The 7,049-nt window shown below is 58.1% G+C and overlaps 1 protein-coding gene and 1 long non-coding RNA gene across 2 annotated transcripts in view; both read right to left on the bottom strand.

Annotated features, from left to right (window-relative positions):
* LOC106723691 overlaps positions 1-4,894 on the bottom strand; it is an 8,823-nt gene extending 3,929 nt beyond the window's left edge. Inside the window, exon 1 of the long non-coding RNA XR_001359394.1 lies at positions 4,546-4,894. This is a non-coding gene — a long non-coding RNA (uncharacterized LOC106723691). The remainder of the gene's footprint in view (positions 1-4,545) is intronic.
* ITPKB (inositol-trisphosphate 3-kinase B) overlaps positions 1-7,049 on the bottom strand; it is a gene marked incomplete at its 5' end in the record, with an annotated part of 97,625 nt that overhangs the window by 47,964 nt on the left and 42,612 nt on the right. The gene's annotated exons all lie outside the window — the stretch shown is intronic.

The raw sequence follows: 7,049 nt of genomic DNA, 5'->3' as shown, positions 1-7,049 counted from the left end.
GCGGGGCTGAGGGCGGGCGGGCGGGGCTGAGCGAGCACCCAATGGCCCACATCAGCGCGATCCCCGAAGAGCGGCCCGCTTCTTTAATTCGCATTTAATTCGCATTCTTTTAGACTCGAAGGGCGGCATCGAGGCTCCGGGCGGACTGCAGGAAAGCTGGAGGGCGGCCCAGTACCGCCGGAAGATCAGGAACTCCTCCCCAAGGGCCTACGGAGATAAATGCGGAATGTTTTCGGGTCCTGGCCCAGGGACACTTGCGGAAGGAGTTACTGGAGAGCAGACCGTACCATGGTGAATTGTATTACGTAACTGGCGATTCTTATTTAAGAGGAAAGCAACATCTCACAGTTTGGGGAGAAAAAGGGGACGGACAGCAAGGACATTCGCAAAGAGAATGACACCCGTGACAGGAACTTGTCGAGAACAGGCAGCTTCGTTGCAACGTGAACCAAAGGAATGTCAGACGGAGGAAACCCAGCCAGGGACGTGTTGTCCAAGAGGCGTCTTAAATGCCTTCCCTCACCAGAGGGCTGATGCTGCCCTCCCTCCTGCCTTGAAGCCGGAGAGCTAGCCCGCCCCTAGGAAAAACAGAGTGAATGCAAGACCTCCCACTCCCCCTCCACACACACACCCTGCCAATAAGAGAAGCGGGCATGGTCCTTTGTGTTGCTAAGGAACAATCCCAAATAGGACGTGGTCAGCCTGTGAGGTGATCCTACGAGAGGCACTGCCCTCGGAAACCAAAATTCACCGAGGGTGGCAAAGCCACTCCTGCATCCTGGTGGTCTTTCTTCCTGGGCCAGAACCGTCGTCCCCCACTCTCCTGTCCAGTGAGAAAGTCTACGACCCCGCACTTCTCAGCCCCGGGGCTGGGCGGGCTCCCAGGGACAAGCCAGGCGGTTCCTTTATTCCCGGCCGGTGGGTAACACTCCTGCCTAGACCAGCCCTTCTGTTCTTAGGGGTTTCACCTCATTTACTACTGGGCGGGCAGGGCAGGCACCCCTCACCAACATGGGGCAGGGGAGGGAGGGAGGAGCATGCACATGTGCTGGGCATGCACTCTGCCTGGCACTGTGAGGCTGAATCCATTCTCTTTAGTCTTCACAGGCACCCCGGCAAGGGCACCGAGCTGGTAAGCGTTGGAATTTGATAAATCCAGCGCCCAGATCCAACCAGGCCTGCCAGATGTCAGGCTGCCTGCCTGCAGTTGCCTGGGCAACCAAGGAACACCTATTCAAGGTACAAGATTGGATTTAAAAACTAGTAGCCTTTTATTTTAAAACCCAATTTCCATGTTTTTGCATTATGCAGAGTTGGATCTGTGCTTTATCCTTCCCCACCTGCAACATTTAAATGCCCCAACCTAAGCACTAACAAAGGACGCGCACCCAGGTCTCGCCGGCCATCGTCTTGGTAACCCTGCAGACAATGCCCACCTCCCCTTCCAAACAAAGGCCTGGGTGCCAGCATCCGTCTCCGAGGAGCCCGAGCTGGGAGTTCGGTGCTGCTTGTAAGCCCACAGGCCGAAGGTCACTATTAACTAAAAGAGCCTTCACAGCACGATCTGGAAACTGGCCACGTGGAGCGGGCCCCCTAAAGGACTGGCTGCAGAATTCCTTGGCCTCCTGAAGGCGCGCAGGCGGCTGCCTCCATAACTCAAAGGAGCCCCCTGCCGCAGGCCAGGTGTCCGCGCTGGGCTTCAATTTGGCTGACAATCAGCATCACCTGGGAGCTTCACCACTGTGGTCCCGGTCCAAGTGCCACGGTTCTGACTTACTTGGTTTGGGCTGCAGTCTGGTACAGAGACTGGCTGGGTCACCTAACGCGCAGCCTCGCTGAGAACCACTGGCTGGCATTTGGTCCTATTAGCCCGAGAGCTAGAAAAGCGTAAGTATATTCAGCAAGCTGGCCAGGGCTCTGCAGGACAGGCCAAGCCCAAGGGACTTGCTGATGGGCAGCGAGAGGTGAGGTGGCAGCGGGAGCAAAGGTTTTGGAGCCAAGCAAACAGAAATTTGAATCCCAGCTGCAGCCCTTTGCCCGTGGTGCGACACAGGCCCAGCCCCCTAATGGCTCTGGGCCTTCGTTTCCTCGTCTGTTAAATGCGGATGGTGATAACACTCGCTCACAGGGCTGGGCTGAGACCGGCTGTGCCGGGCCACTGCCTGGCATGAGGTCCTCAGGAGAGGATGCCTATGACTGTAACAAACAGCCGCAAACGGGATTAGCTGGTACGAGTTCTCAAGAAAAGCCCCCTTTTCTTCAGAATCTGGCAGAGCGAGATTCATAGCTCCTTGGGGAGGAGCTGTGGGAGGTAAACCAGCTAAAGGTGGCGTGGGAGGCAGGCGGGGCAGCAGCCCCAGCGCCAGGACACCCCAGCTTTTGTTCCCACCTCTGGGTCCCTTGCCACTTCCAAGCTCAGCCTCAGGAGAAGGTGTGTGCTCAGAGGGAGAGACCAGATGCATTTGGCCACAGCTCTGCCTCCCATGGTGGGCGGCGATCAGACTGGATTGTGTCACCCCGGATTGTGTCACCCCAAGCAGCTCTGCCCAAGACAGGTCCGTCCGCCCAGGGCCCACGCCTACCCTCTACTCCTCCTTTGAGCCATGACGCTCTGAGGGGAGCCAGAACCTGGAGGGCAGCCAGCACTGGGTCTGTCGCCGGCTCTGTACAAACGCGTGCAGGCCTGGGTGGAGGTGACAGACCTCGGGGACCTGTGGCAGTGGCCCAGGCCCAGGAGACGGGGGTTCACGCTCTGAGAGCCCGGCATGAGGGAACCTCCTTTCAACACGGTTCTCTCCTCCTCCTCCTCTGTCCTGTACCGTCTGTGGAGCTGCTGGGGCTTCCACACGTGATTTTTATAATGCTCAGCCCCGAGGCAGGTGATGGCAGAGACGAAGATTACCCTGAGTCGCCAGAAAGAAGACAGCTCAGCAGATCCCGTGACTCGCTCAAGGTCACAGAACTCATCCGAGGCAGAACCAGGACTCGAATCCATGTCTGTGCACCAGAACCCAGTTCTCTCCACCTGCTCTGTCGCCTGGTCCCCTAAAGCCAATGGCACAATGGGCGATGGAGTGGGCGGTGGCTGGTTTGACTCTCAATTCTAAAACTGGTCTGGAGAGCACGCCACACCCTCTTCTGTGCCTCTCTCCTCTCTCATCCGAGAAAGGGCAAAGCGGCCGCCCAAGGCCAAGGTGAAGAACTAAAACCCCAACCACCAAGCACCTACACGGTCTACGCCCCAGAGTGTAAGCTCCCATCTTCCCAAAGTTCATATTAAAACACAACGAAAGAAATGAGGAGAGCACACGGCATTATGCAAAGAGTTTCTAAGTGGCTGGTCCCAAGGAGGCACGGACACCCTGCCAATACCGGGGGCCTGTCCCACACGGACAGCCCACCTGGCTCCCTGGGTCTTGGGGAAATTTCCAATATGAAGAGTAAGTGAACTTGAACTCATAGAAAAACAGCCCCTTTACAGAACCCAGTTCTCACCAACCAAGAATTCTCTTGTCCTTGGCACGAAGCCCTGATATGGGGCCATTAGGAACAAAACCAAGGGAAGGAAACGCAGCCAGACAGCGTCCCACAGCATCATCACGTGCAAGCAGGTGCAGACCCCACAGAACACTCGCCGGGGCAACCTGGCTCACCTGTCACCTGGCCCTCTCCGGCCAGCTGCCTGGCCAGGCTTCCAGAAGGAGAGGGGCAGCCAGCCTTAGACCCACCACCCTCTCCCAGGAGCCGGCCTGGAATGCCCCCGTGTGGAGGGAGGACAAAGGGAGCACTTTTTAAACCAGGGAGGGGCACTCGCAGGTGCAGTCCATCCTTGTCCCGGAGCCGGGCTCCCTCCGGGCCCTTCCCAGGCAGCGTCCTTTCCACATGAGGACCCGGGCGAAGCAGCCCTGGGAGGGCCGGGAGAGGGACCCGAATCAACGCCTGCGAGGTTCCCGGGCCTCAGGCCCTGTCCACGTGCAGCAATGCACTGCCTGTCACGGAGACTCCAGGAGGCGGGCCGTCTCTCCACCTAACTAACAAGACGATTTCTAATAAGAGCACACGGGCACACAGGGCCCCACGACATCACGCCCCTGAGGGCACACAGGTGGGCGCAGAGGCCAGGCGCCGAGGCCACGATGCTCTTCTGTCCATCAGAGCAGCCTCCCCCCCCCCCGCCCCCCACCATTCATGCCCATAGGTCCACATTCCTGATCCACGGAACTCAGAACCGGAGAATGAGGTCAGGAAAAACCACCGGTTGCTGTGTCCCTTCAAAGCCCGAGCAGACACTGAAGCCAAGGTGCGGAAGGATCCAGGCAGGAAACAGTCCCTTTGACGGGAACAACACGCTCAGAGAGGCACCCAAACACCCCGCCATCAGGGTTACTCCCCATGCCCAGGTCGATGGATGCCACTTTAAAAACTGGCCACGTCCTCTTGTCCCCCACAGGGTGTTCTGATTTCCTCAGCGTGTGGCACTTCAAGATTCAGCTCACACGCCAGCCCTTCCCCATCAGACCCAGGCCCTGGCCACCGGCCACTCACCATTTCCCGGTCCCGCCACATTCTCTCAGGTCCCTTGGCTGTTGGATCTTCCCACTTGGACTCTGACTTCCTCCCTGTCCAGCCACTGACGTCCACTCAGCAGGGAGGACCTGGCTGACTCCTGATTCTGGGAACCGTCCGGGAGCTCGCTCTCGCCCGGGGCTTCCCAGCACACCCCTGGGCAGAAGTCACCGCTGCCTGGCGGTGCCCCACCCTGTCCCTGCACACCTGGCGCTGGGATGATTGCACGTCTCCGTGGCCGGCTACACCTTCAGCTCCTCCACCCAGCAGGCACTGGGTCTCGCTCGGCTGGAATGGTTAGCATGTCACATGCGCTTAGATCAGTGTTTAGGACAGTGGTTCTCAACCTTGGCTGCACATTAGAATCACCTGGGAATCTTTTTAAAATCCTGATTTCTGGGCCTCATCCTCCGGAAATTCTGTTTCTTTGTTATGGGGTGGGGCCACAACATTAGTAACAAAGAAACAGAATTTCCGGAGGATGAGGCCCAGAAATCAGGATTTTAAAAAGATTCCGGCCACGACATTAGTAACAAAGAGACAGAATTTCTGGAGGATGAGGCCCAGAAATCAGGATTTTAAAAAGATTCCCAGGTGATTCTAATGTGCAGCCAAGGTTGAGAACCACTGGTTTAGGACGAATGAAAAGCCCAAACACATAAAATCATTAGAAAAAATCCCCATTCTTGGTCACGAGGATCTAGATCTGGGGGGATGAAACAGCTTGCTTCTGCCGCAAGGGCCGATGGGGAGTTTTAGGAAGAGGCTGTCCCTGGGCAGATGAGAGGGGAGCAGCCAGGAGCTAGTGATGGTGCCACGGGGTGAGGAGCGGGGGAGGGTGACGATCCCCCTCCCCCCAGAGGAACAGGGCAAGCTGCTGCCGAACAGAGGAGCCCATTCGGCGTGGCAGATAAGCCCGCACGCACGCCGGGAACCTCAGGGGAACCAGGAGAAAGCCAAGCGGGCCAGCAGGCTTCCCGACCGGTTCTGTCTGCTGTGATGAGGCGCTGGAGGCGGGTGGGCTGGGGGCAGGCACAGAGGCACCTGACCTGCCTCAACAAGCCAGGCTCCGGCTGCTGAGGAACGTCTCCACCCCCAGACACCCAGGGCCAGAGCCACTGCTGGCCTGTCTGGTGGTGACTGAAAAGGAAGTGGAACAACTCCCCTGGGCTCACAGAACAGCATGACAGGACTGGGTCCGCGCAGTTCACAGGCAGCCGAGCCTCGGGCCTGGGGAAACGGGAAGGATTCAAAGGATCAGCCCATTCAAGCTTCCTTAAGCTGGGGGGGGGGGAGGTGGAGCGTAAAGGGGGGGGACACGAAGCTCCTGCAGCGCCTCCCACCCTCTGAGAGGCCCGGACCCCCTCAGGCTGCCCTGTGAGGCCCCTCTCCCCAGCACAGACCACCCGCAGGGTCCTCTCCACTCTGACCCTGCCTCCAGCCTGACCAACTGCTCTGGGAAGTGGATGACGTCGCTATGCGTGACGTTGGAAGAAGACATCGCAGAGGGCTTGGGTGTGTGTCCACCTCCCTGGGGTTGTCCTGCGTGGTAAGTGTGGCCTTGCTACCACGCCCTGGGCGCCCCCTGTGGCTGCTTCAATGGCAAAGGGAAGGGCTGAGCAGAGGGCGAGGTGCAGCAGGGCCGGAGGAAAAGGAGAGTTATGCGCAGCGGCTGAGCCTCCAGGCAGGGCGGGCACCGTGGACCACTCCCGCCTCACGGATGTGGCGCAAGCCACTGCTGCCTTGGGTTTCCAGTATGGAATGTGTGTGCAAAACATGGAACCTTCTCATTCATTCATTAATTCATTCAATCCTCACCAGAGGATTTTTTTTCCATTGATTTTTAGAGCATGGAAGGGAGGGGGGGGGAGAAGACATAGAAACATGATGTGGGAGAGACACGTCAATTGGTTGCCTCCTGAACACGCCCCAACCAGGGCCGGGGATCAACATGGAACCTTCTCATTCATTCATTCATTCATTAATTCATTCAATCCTCACCAGAGGATATTTTTTCCATTGATTTTGAGAGAGTGGAAGGGATAAGTGGGGGTGGGGGGAGAGACATAGAAACATCCTGAACACGCCCCAACCAGGGCCGGGGATCAAACGTGCAACCGAGGTATGTGCTCTTCATTGGGAATCGAACCCCCAACCCCTTGGTCTGTAGGCCCACGCTCTAACCACTGAGCCCGCCCAGGGCAAAACAGTGTCTTCTTATAGCATCACTTACACTCGGCTGCGATACGCTCAGAGCAACATCAACTCTGGTCACTGAGCGAAGGGGTCATGGGGCCGAAGGCGGCGGAGGCAGGAGCCGCGCCTTCTTCTCGCCGGGAGGTCTTTGGGCAGCATGATCCACGGCTCCCAGCCTTGGAGGCAAACAAATCTCACCCAGGACCTACTGGCCACCAACATGGCCTCGAAAGGGGCCGGTCAGGCCTGGGGTCTTGTGTGCCACCTGCCGCGGGCCCACGTGACAC

The sequence above is a fragment of the Myotis brandtii genome, unplaced genomic scaffold (genome assembly GCF_000412655.1).
Source record: "Myotis brandtii unplaced genomic scaffold, ASM41265v1 scaffold627, whole genome shotgun sequence".
Taxonomy (NCBI): Eukaryota; Metazoa; Chordata; class Mammalia; order Chiroptera; family Vespertilionidae; genus Myotis; species Myotis brandtii.
The sequence above is the reverse complement of the archived record's forward strand: the minus strand, read 5'-3'. Positions and strand labels throughout refer to the sequence as shown.